Genomic DNA, 18,332 nt, shown 5'->3' with positions numbered 1-18,332 from the left:
GTTTTGACGTCAGATGTTTCAACCTCGTGTGCTTTGGATGGCATTCAAAATCAATACGGTTGTTGCGCTGACAGAAAAAAAAAAAAAAAGGCTTGAACGTTTATTTAAAAAAAAATTGTGCTCAAATGCTAAATAGAATTCATAACACTATAGATAATATATATTTATTTAATATCAATACGGTTTGTAATCTCAGAATTCAATAATTGGTTTGAAAAAATATATACATACTTTATTAATGTTTTGGGGGGTTTTTTGCGCAGTCAATGACAGTTATTTTTCAGTACTGGGAGAAAAAAAAAACCTTGATAATCACGGTACACTGCAAGAAAAACCCAGGGGTGATTTCTATTTTCATTTCAATCATTTTCTAATTTTGATGGCGCCGCTCCTTTGAGGATTTAATTGCTATGAATATTAATGTGGATTAGCGGCTGCGGCTTTGCTTAAAAAGCCGCAGTTCTGGCTGTTGTTCTTAGATAAAGAAAATAGTTAATGAAGGGACAAGAGGATGGGCGGGAAATATGTTTTATTATGGGGCGGGGGTGGGAATGAAAGTGACAAATGAATGAGGGGCAAGTTCCTGCAGGGCAGCTCTGGGAAACAACAGATAAAACTCGCATTTTGACAGATAGGCCCGCTGTTGTTTAAATGTCTTCATTGTTGGAGACAAAGAAGTTAATTGTTTTGGCAAAATTTGGTGGAAGTCAAAACACAGCTGCATGTATTTATTTGATTCCTTATATGACTCACCGCTCAGCGAGCGGATACACAATGGGGGTTTTTTCTCGTCATAATAGTCTTCTCAAAAACTTTTTTTCCTATAAATGGCAATTTTTCTTTTAAATTGTCAACTTTTTTGAACTTATAAATGTGTGACTTCAAACTCTTTTAACATTCTTTTGGAACCGTATGAACAAAGTGACGAGTCTGCTGTACGAAGTTACTGTTATGTACAAAACTAAATGTTTTCAAATAATTACACTATTGTCCCTATATTTCAATGCAATGGATCTTTTTTCTTTTCCTTCTTAACCATAAAACCTTTGACATGTTTGTTGCAGTAAAGTCATATGTGGACGGATATACCGCATTGTATCCAAATGTACACGATATGCGTATTATTGTCATCCGCTTCGTCGTCATATTTCATGCTATTGGACTCAAAGGACATGAAACATAACCAAGCAAACGTCTCCCACTTTGTGTAAGCGCCCTAAAATAGCGAGCGACTCGGGTTTAGCCTCGCGTGGCGGCGGCGGCGGTCAAACGACCGGCCGGCCGACGCTCTGTCGTGGGCGCCATGAAGTCTCCAATACACACGCGTAGAAGAAGTCCTCGAACGTTTGAAAAGATGATCCACTCGGCTCTTGTCCGGCCGGCCATCGTTTCACGACGTGCGCTCGTAAATGATCCCGAACCAATAAAAACCATCATTACCGCAAAGAACATTGGGCGCGGGATTCTTTTAAGGGGGGGACTTTATCGAAAAAGCCGCCGAGCGGAACGGCGGCAAAAGAGCCATGCGCGTGAAGTCGGCTCAGCGGCCTTAATGGAAACTATTACGAGAGGAGCCGTAAATGTCAAATCCAAGTTGGGTGACTTACTCTCAGAGCTGTTAGACTTGCTTAAAATTCCATATAAGTCTTCATTTTGTGAGTAGGGACGAAATCTTTCATGGCGAGTTACAGCATCGAAAACGACTTTGTCGGTCGGGTTCAACTTTTTCCCAACTTTTTGACCAATTCTCCAAACCCTCTTGACGGACACGCGAATGCCAAAAGCTGTGGTCTTTCTTCCAAAACATTTCACAATTGCTGCGAGGTGGCATTGTTGTAGCGCAAATGATTCCCAGCGCGAGTGCACAACAGGGGACGAAGCTTCATCTCCAGGTTGTGTCAGCATCTCTGCACACTACACAGAAGAAGAAGCAGCAGCCGACGGCTCCCCAGGTGCTGAGTCAGTGCGAGTTCCTAATTGGACGCCCCCCCCCGCCCCCACCGTCACAAACGGCCGGCTGGCGTCGGCGCTTCAAGTGTTGCCGTGTCGCTTTGTTGACGAGCTTATCAGTTGAAGTGTGCTTTTCAAACGCAGCTCTCATCTTTGACTTTTGGTTTCTCTGACGTACGCCCGTCGCTATTGGAATCAGCAGATCTGCGACGGCGGCGGAGGGAAGAGTGGGAGTGTGTGGAAAGTTTCCACGGCAGAGTCTTTTGTCGCACCGACCAATTTTCTCAATCTATTGACTCGTCATTCGGGCCCCTTTGGGCACCAGCGCAACACACCCGAGAGAGACGCTGTGATATTATCGAAATAAACGGTCGCAATTGTCAACTTAAATGGAGAGCGATCACAATGGCGAGCGAGTCGTTGTGAGGTCGACCCAAATTGAAAGGTTCCATTAAGTTGCTGGCACCTCATCGGTTCTGAACGGTAATGACATTTCGGATGTTTTTTTGTTTTTTTTCACATGAAGTCTCAGCTCGGCCTTTCACACGGCCACCGGGGGGGGGGGGGGGGGGGGTGTTAGGGTTGGGGGGGGGGGGGCGGAATTGAATTTGCTTCATTTCCTTTTTAGATGGCTAATTCCTTTGTTAGCAGAACTAAACTTTCACCCGTGACGATGCGTGTCAGCTGACTTGAAATACATATGAAACCTCTTTGAAGCAAGATTATTACAGTTACAAAAATAAAATGATCAATTAAAATTGAAACAAATGTTGATTCATTACGATTAAAATGAGTGCTTAAAGAATACATGACGCGATACGTACTTTTATCAACATCTGTCTGATAGATGCCACGTCAGTTCTCCTAGATATTCGTAGACCGCGACTTGCCAGCACGAGTCAAAGCTCAGCGGCACCACGATTTCATTAATTTAATGGGGAAATAAACGAGGGCTCAACTGGAGCTGCGCTGCTTATTTGTTCAAGCGGACGTCCCACTGGAAGATTTAGTACGTCTCCTATGCTATTTTTGCCGGGCCGAGCATTTGCTGTCTGATTAGTACTGTCGATAACGATTTCAGCGTGCATCTGGGGTGATCGCACCAAGTCTTTAGTAGCACTTTGTTTTACATCTCTCCGAGGATGCGAACGATCCATAATTGGAAAGAAGTACAGGCTTGCGGCTTCGAGTGGATCTACACAGAATTGATTCCCAGGTATACAGCTCAGTGACTTCCTGTTTAAGGCAAAGGGTGGGTGGGGAAAGTATGGCTTCCCTCCCTCTCTCTCTCTCTCTCCGGTCAAGAATTCATTTTGCACTTTTTCCATGCTGTATTTCGTGACTTCTTTTAACAGTTTGCCAGCTCATGAGTGAAGTGATGAACTGAACGTTTTGCATTTGGAAAGTGAACGATGCTAATCTATTGTTCAATAAATCGTTAAGAATGAACAGGGAATGAAAACGTTGACTTTTGGGACTGAGGAAAATAATAGCCTGCAAGGCATAAATCTTTGGAGTATGTTGAAAATGGAATGACGTGAATTGGATGAATTGAGTGCAAGTAGATGCGTGTCAAAATAACGGGTGGACGAAACATCAGCATTCACGCAAGGATTTTTTGAAGCATTCACAAATAATTGGTGTTACAATTAAAGTGACTATAAACTAAATGCTTATGAATTACAATTGAAATGAACATTTGCCATTCTCCTTCTACCTCGTGTCATTAACAAATGCAAAGTTTAAGGCAATTGTTTTTTTTCTTCCCAGGAATATGATTTGGTCGTATTCTGTGGAAAAAATATCCCTCGTTGCCTTTCCCGCAACCTTATCATTCGTTATTGTGCTTTCGGGCGACGTTAATTGGGTCATACCTGAAATGCAGCTAGGGACTCGTGGTGGTGAAAGCGTACGCGGCCTCCTGAGAGAGTGTGCTGAATTCCGATAAGCGCTCCGACCGCGTGGATTGTCCATCTTATCTGGAGCTGGCAATGGGAGCACCAGATTGAGTCATTTGGTGGGGGAAGTTGAGGAGCAATAGCTCAAGTATACATGGGTGCGCAAATGCCCAATCGGACAGTAATAGGCAAGTGAGTCACAGAGAACACTGGGCTAAGTCCTTTCTTGTGATTTTTTTCGGTACGCATTTACTGTATATCACATCAAGTCAATATCGGGCTAATGACGTTGTGCTAAAAGTGTTCGCGTTAGCAGTTGATGTAACGCACAAGCAGGATTACAAGTCTGACACATTGTGTGTGTGTTTTTGTAATATCAATATGAAGTAGCAATTCATTAGGATTCATAAAAGAATCCAGGCTCACATTTGTGGAGACGTGCTAATTAATCCACATAAGCGATTTAATAACCGCCGTCTTCATTCATTAGGCGTCCGTACAGAATCATTTGTAGCCGTCTCATTTTCAGAAAGATATATAAAGCGTTACGGAGTTTTTTTCGCATCGGGGAATTGCAAACGCAAAAATAGAGCGGGGGCTGCCGAGACGCTACGAAGGTGCGTGGCGTTCATTCATTTACTTGACTCGATTAGTGCCAAGGCGGCGGCGGCGGCGGCATCATCATCAATTCACATGCTAATTGTCCTGCGAGGCTCGCCAACGTCTACTCGCCATCTGTGCACATCTTCTGACTCTGGAGCCGTACTTCTATTTAAAAGCTACGGTTAAAGTGCTAATGTCTTTCAAACATGACAACTCCTTATTGACCAAACGCTAAACAAACTTTAATAGGAATATAAAAGCAATGAGTTGAAGTATAAAGGTATAAAGGAGTCAGATGAGCTCTTTTTAGTCGTGATAAACATCAATTGCTACTTCGAATGCTGACATTTCACATTTACCATGAATCCCTCAAAAGTCAACTCGAGAGTTCTGCCAGCTATCGTTTATTTTGTGTTTGAAACCAAAATGTCGGGTAAACATTTTTTTTAAAAGGCAAAGCTGTGACAGATGCCGCAGCACGATACAAGATACACATCTGCTGCTTTTTTTAACATGGGAATGAATCTGTGTTCTTACTCTTATTACGGTCTTTGATGTATTTTCTCCATGACGACACAGCAATCAAAACAAGTCATAAAATCGACAAAAACAATCCTAGTTTCTGGTAAATGTTTAAGAATAAATATTGAAGAGTTATAAAAATGAATCATAAAATCATGAATGGGAATTTGTTCATTCAATATCAATTGGTTTTATATGACATCATAGCGTTCTTTCGGAATCTTGATTGGAGAATGTATTGTTCGTTGGACTATTTGAAATGCAGTGTCTTTTCCAGGATGTCACATCTCAGCTCGGATTCCAGTCGAATCACAGGCCGTCCCATCTTTTCATTTCTTTCAATCGCATCCATCCATCCCGACCGGCCGGGTCAGTCAACCCCGTTTCAGGTCGCCCCCTCTTCAATCGCGACGGAAAATGTCCTCCCGCTCAAAAAGAGAAGCTCTCTCAGAAGAGAAGAAACCCTTTGAATGATTCGATTGTCCCAAAGAGGATTAGGAATCATAACCACGGGGATTTTCTTCGACTTGTTTTGGGGTTCAAAACCTTCAGTCTCCCATCCGAGTCAATGGCAAGCTCAAGGTACAAAGGCGTTTGTTGGTCGGAATTGCGGTAGATTCCCAAATGGCCGCTCCAAAATTGTTTCCCCCACCATGTAGCCAAGACTGGATCCATTTTAGATCCATTTGTTTTTCTTTCTATTGACTGCTGTTGCACAAAACTCAACTGCCCTCCTGGCACAATTTCAGTTTCAGCTTGGTCTCTAATCGATCAGATAACAGGGGGGCGCGATGCATTATTAAGTACTTGAAAAGCTACGGCCTAGGAGTTTCAAGTCGGGACGTTGGAGACGGCTATTAAAAGCGGACATTAAAAAGCCGCCTCCTCCCTCCCTCCCTCCCTCCCTCTCGCTCGCATTGCGGTGACAAGCATTAGAGCAATAAGCAGCAACGTCTAAAGGATAATGCTCGCATTAGGACTTGATTCATTCACTGTCCCTATTCATAGCTCGGGGCCATAAACGAGGCTATCGCTGGTCCGCATTGCGGCCGACACGGCATACATCAGTGAAGAAGAAGAACAAAAGTCCCTGATTATCCTTTGCATCCAATCACTGAGATTGCTTGCCTAATACAGATGTTGCTATTCACCTCAGTAGTGGCGTGAATCATTTCCAGAGTGTTGGACTTCTGCAGGTAAAAAGCAACAATAGTGACCGGGGGAGGTTGCCTCCGATCGATTTGCTCACGGTGAACGTGTGGGCCAGAGACAACCGAGGCGCTCAAAGACAATTACGGGCGCCAACTTAAGGGGAGCAGAGGCTAATCCTTTTACCAGCCTCCCTCTGGGTCCTGACGCAGGGATATTGACTCCCGCTACTCTCGCCCCAAAATTACCTATCGATTTGGCCTTTTGACAGTTGTTTGTTGGAAACTTAATCACGGCGACCCGCGTTGTCATATGCAATTGAATGTTGTTTGCTGCCATTTGCCCCAAACGCTTTGCCTGCTTCGTAATACAACAGTGGATACAAACGGTTCACTTTTACCATCAGCGAAAGAAACTCAAAGCAAGAGTTGGCCAGGATCGAGTTCATTTACATATGGTGCAATTGCATGATTGACCACGAGATGGTGGCGCACTTAAGTTGCAGATGGTGGAAATGTGAAAGAAGAACAAAAGCTGTGTTTGTTGAAAATGATTGAAAGGCATCCACTGTCATCCTGCTTTTGACGCCTACAAAGGTTGAAATTGATGGGCATGATCGTTTATGTGTGTTGCGAGACAATAAAAAGACAAAAAACAAAAGAAGCATTTTATGCCCTCGATGAAAAACAGAGCCTGACAGTATCTCGTTACAATTGACTTTGGCCTGTCTGTGACATTCTGCGTTTCCTCCGAGGACTTGATGTTATGGACACTTCTGGAGCGTCCTTAGCTAGTGACCATCTCCAATAAACGACTGCTTATTAATAGTTTTCAAACTTGGCATGTCACGTTCAAGTCTTCCAGCTCCTCGCCAAAATAACTTTCAACTTTTTGACTTTTGTTGGCGCGCCAGCGGCTGCCAGCCACAAAGGCTCCAATTCCCTCCCAAATATGAAAGAATCGAACTGGAGCGTCGACTTAACTCGCGCCGGGGCAGGTGGCGCACACTGCTGGAATATTCATGTCGTCAACTTTGTTGTACAAACTGGAAAAGTCGAGGGGAAACTCACAGAGGTACGTTTGGGTTTTGAATGAGACGTCTGAAACAAAGACGACAATACTTCAACGTTATTTACAGACTTAATGACTTTGGCGTGATCCATATGGACAAAAATAGGCCTTTGATTAGAGTGACGCACAGGGAATTGAACTCTTCCCGATCATTAAACGTGATTATCAGAGCCCCCCTGCTAATCAACGGCATTAGCATCCAAGGGTAGCGCTGACGAACAACTCGCACCTGCTCGTGAGAGCGCGCCAGCTCCACGGGGAATTATTCCTATCGATCAACCAATTGGACAGATCGTCGGCGTTAATAACTATAAAAAGAAAGTCCTTGACTTGCTGTTCCTCAAAGTGGGAAGGTTAGAAAGATTTGTCATTAAAATCGCTTCAAGGCTTCAACGTACAGTTTCTAATTTTCTCGGAGAAGAAAACAAGACAATGACTAGCTGCAGCAATGTCGCATTATTCTCAAAATAGAAGTTGCAATTGTTGCGGAACTAGTAGGGCAAAGCCAAGAGGGGCTTGTTTATTTCTAAATAGCGACGGGGGAGCGCAAGGTGTAATGAAAAGCCAGTTTGGAGATGATATCTGTCCGTCTCCAACGGCGGAGATTACAGCCATGACAGGTGTTGTGGCGAAAGGGCTTATAGCAACCTGCAAAGAGATGGCAGGGGGATAAAATAAAGAACCTGCCTGCCCGACAGCTAACGGTGTCGAGAACATTATTTTTATCGCTTTTTGGGTTGAGGCTAAAACTGACAGAGATTACGAGGGATTGCCTTCCCCATTTGTACCGGCAATAACAATTTAGCTTTAGCGTTATCTTTGAAAGTCCAAATTCTGCCGCTGAGTTTTCCCGCATAGCGTCAAAGAGACCTCAGTTGACTGAGCAGGAAATAGCCAAAGCCAGGAGTGCCCAAACTACGGCTGGAGGGCCATTTGTAGCCCGTGTACATTTTTTTTTTTTTTTGAGCAGCCGGCTATTTATGCTTGAGAAAGTCAATGAATGGAACAAAACAAGAAAACAACAAACACAAACATTTTCCAGCAAGTCCATGGTCAACAGGACTCCTTCGGCTAGTTTGCACGAGCATTCTCAGCGTCTACAACCTGTGCTCAAGACTGCTGTGCGACATTGTGATTTTTTTTCCTTCCTATTTTTTCCCCATGCGGCTCTTTGCACGCTGTGTCTTTGGTGCCCGGCTTTAAAGAAAACGACTTATCAGTGTTCTGCAGGTCCTCCACCTTCACTAGAGCGACTCTCTTCAGGGGGCAGCCAATGGATGAGGAGCGGTGGAGGAAGCAAAAAAAAAAAAAAAAAAAAACGGACAGTAAAAGGAAAAACATTGGATGTGAACCACAAGCTAATGCAGAAGTCCAAAATAGAAATCAACGCTGTCATTCTTTGACGGTGCCAATGACATCCGCGTCGCCGCATCGTCAGCATGTGGCTGGGATGTTTCATGTGTAACAGGGACGGACGGGTTGGTGGATGGCGCTATTAAGGGGACACCCGCCACGCGAGCTCATTGTCATTCATGACGCTCGGCAGAGCTTGCACATACACGACAGAAGGCTGGCATCCAGCGCGCGCGCTACCCCAGTCTTGCCAGTCGCTCAAATGAACATTTGTATCATAAACCAAAATTGGGTGCTTGGCTAATTGCGTAGCTGTCCCGTGTTGGCTGAAATGTGAATTTGGTATGCTGCATGAAGGGTTAGGGTGAGGCGGAAAGCGCTTCGCTGGAAGGCTTTCGTTGTCGCACAATCCAAGCGAAGCTTTGCCACTTTCCAATGCAATCAAATGAGATCCAGTGCAAAAGTGACAATGTTCAATTTATTTGGAATTGTTGACGCAACTTATTCTTATCATGTTGTCCTGAAAAAACAGGAAAAGACGATCCAAATACTCAACCTATTCGCTGAAGCGGCAAACGAAGGAGCGCCGCATGCCACCCGTAATGATGTGACAATTAGAACGCAACATCGCAACGCCCGGCGGGAGTTTAGCCTGAATCAAAAAGATAACATGGGTCGCTGTTGGGGTGCTCGAAATTGGAATCCGCTCGGGGCGCAAATTACCAAACGCGTCTTCTCCCGCGGTGTCGAGAAGACTATTGGCAGGTTTACTTTCAAACTCAGCTGGTAGCAAAAATGAATGACGTCATGCACGTCGTGATCCCAAAATGACAATTGAAGTGGCTGTTGGCACTGGCTAAGAGTCAAGCTTACCTCAAAGGATTTTCTCTCTCGACTTTTGGGGTTTAATATGAGCCGCCATCAGCGTCAAAATGCAGAAGCGGCATCGCTATCGCCTTCTTTGTGGTGAATCTATGATTCCTATAGGCCCCCCCCCCCCCCGCTCAACAAAGGCTCAACGGATGGATCGCCCAGGCTTAATTTAACACGGCAAACAATGGCGAACGGCGACAAATAACAGCCGTCTCGCGAGCTTATCGGCCTGAGTGCGGATTACAAGGGAAATGAATCATTAACACCGTTGCCACTCCAAAGCGGCTAAAGCATGATTGGCGGCTCGGGGTTTTGGGCAAGGGCACGTGGGAAGGGGGCGGAGCTGGGCGGGGGAGCGGATGGGAAGCTGTTGATGCCAAGGCAGCAGATAAGAGATGACTTCCGAATATCGTAGAGGAAGGAACTAAAGCATCAAAATGTTTGCTTCACAAACTCAAAGTCCTTGCAGTTGACTTTTGGGTTTTAGGAAAGAACACAAGAACCCGATAACGTGGCACGCCACGACCCGCCGTCCCCTCTCCTAGTATGACAACCGGGTCGAATTGAACGGCTTTATGGAAAATACTGCGGAGGCACGCCGGTGAAGGGAAAGGATCGCGGGTCACGGAGGGATTTGTTAAGTTATTACGGCGTCTGGAGCAAGGCCCTTATCGGCACCTGCCACGTCTCTGGCGGACCCGGTGGGATTGCGTTGACCCTGCTGGAAGTAATGGATATTAGAAAATCTTCCCTGTGTGAAGGTGGAGGGAAGAGGAGGAGGAGGAGGAGGAGGAGGAGGAGGAGATGGGTGACGGAGCACGGCGAAGGCAGCCAGGCGGGAGAAATGGATAGAAGCTCAAGGACACAAAGCTCCAAACTCTGCAAAGATCTCAAATAGTGAAGAGAGGCCGCGCTCTGGCCTGGTATCTAATTTGTTCCAAACAAAACATCCCTTCAGTGAATGTTTCATGTGGTTTTTTATTTGATCTGCCACTAAGTGGCACTGATACGTATTTCATCTCGGACGTTGACAAGACAGTCAAATTCCTTGTTTGGCACGCGCAAACATGGCGAATAAAAACTCTTGAATTTTTCCTTTTCAAACTAAGAGCAAATGAATGAGTTCAATGCTTTTGACGGCCGTCATTTTGGCAAACTCAATGGAATGCTTTTTTTCAGGAGCTGCATTATCACAGGACACAAGTGTGAAGGCCAAAAGTGAAGAGGAAGTCAGCCCATTGGAGCTATTTTGGGCTGTTGTCCTGCACCTGCTGTGTCCACCCAAGCGACGGTCCAGACTTAATGAAGATGGAACGTTTTGGCGTCTTACATTCATGCGGACAGAAGGTGCTGGCTTTCTGACAAGCGCTTTATAACCGCCAGAGTCGGCCTTCGCAAGGTCAAAGCCACAAATATCGGAGCTCGTTTTCTCAGAAATGCACTTCGGTCATCCGCCCGTGTCGTTTGTTTTTGGGGCTCTTTTGTTTTCCGTTCCCACGTAGAACAAATCAAAAGCAAACATAACTGGTTGATAGGGTGTCACATCTGCTGTTTGGGATTACAAGATTTTTCCCTCTTACGCTGATGGTGGAAGCAAACTCAGAGTGACAGCCAGCGCAACAAAGGCTCGGTCGGCTAAAAGAGAGCAAGGAGACGCGGCGTTCTTTATCAAGAAGGACATTTTAATGTTGCTTGCGTCATCACGCATCCCCCCCCCCCGCTGGTGAGGTTTGGACAACAGACATCCGAAGCCCCGCCCGCTCCCCCCAACAACAGCCACGCAAACCTCCCAATGATCATTTATTGACGACTCCAGCTCCGGCTTGGGTGGAAAGCTCAAGACTCGGTGGATAAAGAAGAGAAGAAAAATGAGCCAGCAGTAAATAGTAGATGAGTTTGATAAAGATCCCTAAGAATAAGCCTTATCGCCGTCTCTCAATTTGAAACAGCCGTGGAAGAAATGGGCCACTTGCCACTCAGCGTTTTAATTAAAAAGCCTTGGCTGTGGGTGGGAAAAAAAAATTCGCACAGTTCATTTTCGGGGTGTTTAAACAATTAATTTTGAACAGATCGCTGGTATATAACAAATATAACAAAGTCACACTTCATAACATTTGCTCACTTGCACTTCACTTTTAAACCATATGTATGTTTTTTAATAAAACTTAAATATTTTTGGAACTTCATAAAATGTCAGATTGTTTGAACACTACCTTAAAAAGATTGACTTTTTTAATTCCAAAAATATATCTTAATGAATAACATGATAAATACTTCTATTATCTTTCTCCCACTTTTTAAAGTACATAGTACGTACAAACAAAACGTTAAATGAGGGAGTGACACTGCTCGAGGGATTCTTTTTCTTTTTTCTTTGACCCCGTACGTTTGCACTCATCACAGAGGTTTCACGGGTGAGTGCGCAAGTCAGACGGAGACGGAGAGGGAACCGACACCACCCGGTCGGTGTCTATTCATCAGCGCGGGGGCCCCGGCTCACGTCGGGCCCGAGCAGATAAGGCCGCCTGCTGTCACGCCGCTGGAAGTAATGACCAGGGGAGCTCACCCTCTCTTGTCGGATCGCGCTCCGTCCCAGGCGCGGAAAGAAACAGAGAGGCGCTGTCGGCTCGTTGAGTGATAACGGCTTGACCAAATATTGACTCGGGCCATCTAGCGCTTATCTTAGAAACTTTGTCTCGGCATTGGGAGAACAAGTGAAAATGTTCATCCTATTGGATCGCAGTGCCCAATTCATGGAAATGAATAAGCAAGCTAACACAATAGCAGCGGAAACGAGCAAACAATTTCAACAACTTGCGTCAACCAACACTGCACACAAGGACGCGAAGACAGCAAAGCAGTCTTACCAGGCCAAGAAAAGCATCAAGCACAATGGTCGCTGCAAACAATGATGGCAGCGGCGTCTCCACGGCCATCCCAAAGCCCCCGAGCAAAAAAAGACAGCCAAGATTTCACTCACCTATTGTTCCAGCCTTTGAGTGTCACCGCTAAGGCCTCCGATGCCGACACAGCCAATATCCTGCTCCACTATTCACAATTGTGTCAGACGAGACTCAAGTCCTCACACTCGGTCCCTACTTGAGGAGGAAGTTAGCAATTTTCCCCCCCCAAAATCGACTTTTTGTCCACTTGAGTCAGCTCCGTTTTGCTCCCATGTTGTGCCACGCCAATCATGAGAGGAGGCGTGGCCAACAGGTGTTCATTATTACATTCACTTCTGGCCACACCAAAACAAACTCAGAAAATCAAAAAGCAGCGGCGTCAAAGACATTTTTGCGGTCTTTGTTTAAAGCATTTTTATCTTGGGTACACTAGGAACAACCGTCTCCAACGCGCAGTCGAAGGTCGAATTCCCTCGCCGGCGATGGTATCGCTTCTCGATTGAATTGGCTTTCTGTTTATAAGGCCCGCATGAAGGGGGGGGGAGCGCTCGCCAACCCTGAGCCAAATCACATCAAGTCGTCGTGTCCCTGGGAAAAGCAGCACGGGACATCAAGTCCGCCAAATAATTCTTCCAAAGCCCCCAAAAAATAATAACAGTAAACAAACATGACTTTGACAATAAAGAAAGCGTTAGCTCCGTCAGTGTCGTTTTGCAAACTGGAATGAATCGTCTCCCATCTGTCCCGAATCGTTTTGGATTGATGAACGTGGCTGTAATCGACTCCAACGTTCATTTGTTTAATATTGCAAAGTGCTTTATTGTGTTTGCGTAGCTCTCAGGCGAGCCGCCACGGTAATCCGCGCTGCTTGGCAGACGAGCACCGTGGGACCTGTGCGTTCGTATGAAACATTGTCGATTTAATGAAGTGCAGTGACCATCAGCGCACACTCGCCACGCCGCCATAATTCATCGACATGGTCGCCGCTCGGTCACTTTGCGGGAGTAGTTTTAGCGCCGCGTGCGTGCGTGCGTCACTTCGGCAAATGGGATTTTCTTGTAACGGAAAGGTTTGAATCGACGCCGCGTACGTTTGCGTTTTGATGCGACCGAGTGATTGACATAAACAAAGAATCCTAAAATGGCGATGGCTTAAGATGGAACATCCAGTATGTTTAAGCATTTTCCAGCGGGATGTGTTAAAACAATATTGTGATAATAATGAAGTGGAAGAGCAACATGAAAATGGTTACGGTGCCAGCCAAACGCGATTCAAGCCAATTTCATAGGCCAGGCGTTTACGTAGACAAAATCAATAAGCAAACATTACGCATGAATAGCTTTTCAACCTGGGGAAAATAACAACACTCATTCATTCAAGATGACATGTCGCCCAGGCGTGTCGTCTGTTTTCATTCACCGATTGATTAGCCTCCAGAAACATTTTGTGTACGCAAGGAAAAATCCAAATTTGAGCCATGGAATGTGGCCAAAATGGCCGCTTCAACTCAACTCAACTTCCTGTTCAATTCCAACAATTATTCCTTGGGACTTTTTGTGACTCTTGGTATAATAGACACATCCACCAAATGTTAAGAGCATCTGCATTTGCAATGTGAGTCCGCAAGGTTACGTTCACCTCTGCGCTACCAATATCCCAAATGCATCCTTGAATCTCAGCGTGAAGAAATATGGGCTTCGGGGAAGCCATCCCCCTCATTATCTACTCGGGGAGCGCTGCTGAGCAAGCAAGCAAGGTCGCCGGCGCGGCGGGGCCAAAGGTCGCCGGCGCGGCGGGGCGATAGGCTCCTCCTCCGCCTGCTTGCACCTCATAGCCGACCGACCTTGTCAAAGTCAAGGGCTGAGCGGCTCCCGGCGAGGGCGGTGCTCAGGGCCGCCACGTGAAGCTTGCTGCTAATTGCCCAAACTCGGCTGCCGCATCAACCTCCCGACTCTCACCGAATCGTATTTTATTTTCTGTGTTGTTGGCGTAAATCCAGGAGTGTCATCGCAATCACGTGCCCTACCCCTCAAGATTTAACATTCAAAACAAAAATTGCCCAAAATGTCATTCAAATTACACTTTAGTGAGAAAAGCTAACTGCTAGCTAACTAGCTAGCTAGCTAACGTCATGTCTGCATTTTATTTACTTTATTTGTAATTTAAACTTTCATGCCACACTGGCTCTCAAACGTTGATAATTTTTTTCTTTTTTTTTTGAAGATATACCTTACCTTTTTTTCTTTAAAGTCTCATATGGTCTTCAGAAAACTGTATTTTAGTCTAAAGTGCAGTCAGTCTCTCACAAATGTTTTCCTTGCTTGTTTCTTTATCCAAAATTAGACATGCAAAATGCTGCGCGCTGCTCAGGCTCAGCTCCCCTGTAAACATTCCTGACGGATCGCAGGCCAAATCCTCACGGTTGTGAGTCACGTACAAGGTGGGTGGTCGGATGCAGGGCACGCGATTAAAAGAAAAAAAAAAAGGTGGAAGATTTGAGGTTTATTTTAGTTTTTGCTACTGTCTAAGGACTAAATTGACATTTTAGTCCACATTTTGCAGAGAAACGCAGTGGGGTTAGGTCTCCTTTTTTGTTGTTGTGGATATGATGAAGAAATCCCAAGCGATGTGATATTAAAATTCAGCAGAAGCAGAAACCCACTGCGCTGTCTGTCTGTCATTCTTGCACAGAAATAGACAATCTCTGTGATTTAATGCGACTTGCCCCCCCCCCCCCCCCCCCTCCTCTTGGGGTTGTCTTTCCTCCGTGTAAAAGCTCCGGCTGGAGGAGGGCACGCTGAGGAAAGCCGATGCTGTTTGTCGGAGGCTGTTTTCCAAGTCCCCGTGTGCACAGCGGGACTTTGCATGCTACCATTGTGAGGGCGTTCCTTTAATGGTGCTAAGTTTGCAAAAGGAAAAAGGCATCTCTATCCATGCCGACGACTTTGACTTCTTTTTCCAGCCAATTGGATTTCCATATTAATCTACTGGAAGCTTTGCATCTTTATGACTATAAAGTATCTGTTTCAAAGAGCTCAACGCCAAACTCTTTATAAAGCACATTTGACCTCAAGGACTGCTACCAAAATATGTTTATACGTACTGGAAAGTTGAAGTTTGCGGGGGATTTGCGCCACCTGGTGGCTATTTGCCCAGTCATGTGACAATGTTAAAAAACGTATCTCTCTCTATCTATCTATCTATCTATCTATCTATCTATCTATCTATCTATCTATCTATCTATCTATCTATCTATCTATCTATCTATCTATCTACATACATATACATATTATGAACACAAAATAAACACCCATACATCTGACAGAAAAAAGTACTATATATAAACCACATGAAGCAACTGTAATGACTGACAAGTAGGCTCCAATAACCCTAAGGTGATGTGGACATCAGTTGTCTTTTGCCTCCAACAAGGACAAAGATGAACACAGCACCCCAGCAAAAAGGCGCTCCCCTTCGCCGCCACCGCCGCCGCCGGTGACAAATGGGAAAGGACACGCATTTGGCCCTCGGCGTAGTTCACGCGGCTTCCGAGACGCTAATGGATTCACCTCCGTGCCATCATCACCTTCGATTAGGAGCGGGACAGGATCGATAGTTCTCCAAACGCGACGGAATCGTTCATCATAAGAGGCATCTGGACCTGGTGCGAATCTCATCTACGGTCCACTACCTCGGCTGGCTGGCTGGCTGGCTGGCTGGCTGGCTGACTGGCTGGCTCAATATACATTTTAGAGCCAGACTGAAATAGACATGATTTTTTGGGGGGACAGTCCTAACAAAGATAGCCAGTCAATTTCATATTTAGAGTTCAATTCTGTCGGCGCAACTCTTAAAGAAACGGTGGCCAATTACATTCAACAAAAGTCATTTTGACCCAAATAGGGCAGCGGCATCAACGAATCCAGCCTAAGCGTGCTTTCCAATTGATTTGGGCACAATAGTGTGCGGCTGGCCGTATTGTCGAGCCATAAATCAGCAGCACTGTGGCTTCTAAATACTAAGTCCTTTTTCTTAACCCAAGTTTGATGGATGACTAAGTATGGCATCAAGCCGCTGTCAAGTTACGTCAAAGCGTCTGCTCTAATTCTTCGCCGTGTGATGTGCCTCGACGTCGGGCCTTTATTCTGCCAGCGTTGTTGGGAGAGGCCGGGCACCGGCTGCTCCGACGTGATGAATTGCCGCAATAAAGCTCATTATGAAGATTAAGTAGGAGTTACAGGAGCATTATTGATCACTGTCCTTTAAATAACCTCAAAGTTGCTTGTTTGTGCATGATCGTATGGCGCCGGTCAATGCGGCGGCAGCGGAGCAATGAAATGCGGCCGCGAGACGTTTCGACTATGACATAAAACCAGGCCCGTTTGCCACTTCAATCATCAACGTCTCGTCATCGTCGTCGGACGCCGTAACAAGTGTGTCACTCGCACGATCGGCCTTCTTTTCGATTCATGTCAAGCTACATATCTCTCTCTTGTCTTGCAGAAGAATCACCGCCTAAATAAATTGTGGCTTTTGAAGCGATAGAGATTGATTCACGAGATAATCCTCTGTCTTTAAAGAATGACAAAACCAGGCAAGATCAAACAGGGACAAAGTAGCCTGCGGCCTAAATGGGTTGCGGCAATCAAAGACCTCGCTCGCAATTCTTTTGCATTATTGCTGTGCCTTAACCCAAGATTTCTCATCCAACAAAGGAATCTAGCCAATTAGGCTTGAAGTAGTGCACTACCTAAATGGTCATTGGATTTCAATATTTGGATTAGAGGGCGCACTCAAATTAGCTCCAGCTAGCATGCATGCGGTGACCTCAACGGGTTGTGGCATTCAAAAAGCCATTTATTTCTCTTTGGTATCGTATGAATGAGATGGAGTTGCAGGATCGATCGGTGATTCTGGATTGGCAGCATCTGATCTCCAACTAGTGAGTAGTAGTCACAGACTTTTCTAATCATTGATCACTGATCAGCCAGACTTAATCATGTAGTATTTCACAGGACAAATGTGAAGTGTCAAATACAAATAATTCAGCGAAATGCCCTCCCTTCACAAAAGTATGTTTGTATTTCATGAGCTTGAATGAATTCCTCGACAAGGAACTGGCGACCCTTCTAAATTCCACAACATGCGCTGATCTGATCTGCTCTTGAATGCTGTGTGGATAACACGGCTGAGGAAACACTCAAGTGGGCTCTTATATCCAAGGTGTTTTGGAAGGTCACCACTTGGTTGAGGCTTAAACGCTCATTAATTCGGGGATGGGGGGGGGCGCGCCAAAACTTCAGTCGCCCGCTTAAGGAAATTCCAAGCGGACGGGCTGGCTGATGTTGCACGCCTGGCAGCTTGCCTCTCTATTACTATCAAAACGTCACTCCTTTTTTTTTTCTTTTCCAAGAGTCTGGCCAAGGACGACTGCGGCGAGCTTTAACTGGCAGCAGGTGTTGTTATTTCTCAGGGGGAAAATCATACGGCAATCGGCAGAGGACAGCGTTAACAAAGTCAAATATAGAGATTTTGAATCAAGATAGTTCCGAAAATAAAGTTTCAGAACAATAAAGACGAGCTTACTCACAACCTCATTATTTGCTGTGTGAATTGCGCCGCATGATCATCATATTTGGTTTCAAAACCAAGCACAATGACAATGACGAGAGTCCAACTAGTCTTCCTGCTCATGTTGCATCGTCACTGTCTTAAAGAATGTTTGGTTTCAGTACTTCAGCCTCATCTAAAGTTTGATCTCAATATATTGCAGTACAAAGCAATAGAGACACTTTTGATGTCCATACTCAACGTATGTACGTACAAGTCAATCAACGGCCACAATACCGTACATGATCACGACGCCAATGTTTCGAGCCGGTTAGCATTTTGTCATCAACGTGATGAATGAGCTATCGGAAAGACACGGTTCCTACGGGTTCTCTCAGGATCCAATCACTCTCCGGCGCTGTGATTCAGCACCGTGTGCTGTCGAATGAAACAAACCAGG

General features: G+C 45.4%; 1 protein-coding gene across 5 annotated transcripts in view; it reads right to left on the bottom strand.

The window, feature by feature from the left end:
• zc3h12aa (zinc finger CCCH-type containing 12Aa) overlaps nucleotides 1-18,332 on the bottom strand; it is a 155,398-nt gene that overhangs the window by 121,040 nt on the left and 16,026 nt on the right. The window contains exon 9 of one of the 5 annotated variants that reach the window (XM_088387971.1): nucleotides 3,825-3,935. The exons of 3 other annotated variants lie outside the window; for them this stretch is intronic. The gene's annotated coding sequence lies outside the window, so the exon portion shown is untranslated. Of the gene's footprint in view, nucleotides 1-3,824; nucleotides 3,936-12,399; nucleotides 12,419-18,332 lie in introns of those variants that run through there. One more of the 5 variants, XM_088387974.1, reaches the window with a different exon arrangement.

The sequence above is a fragment of the Syngnathus floridae genome, chromosome 10 (genome assembly GCF_059516105.1).
Source record: "Syngnathus floridae isolate MCC-2025c chromosome 10, RoL_Sflo_1.0, whole genome shotgun sequence".
NCBI lineage: Eukaryota > Metazoa > Chordata > Actinopteri > Syngnathiformes > Syngnathidae > Syngnathus > Syngnathus floridae.
The sequence above is the reverse complement of the archived record's forward strand: the minus strand, read 5'-3'. Positions and strand labels throughout refer to the sequence as shown.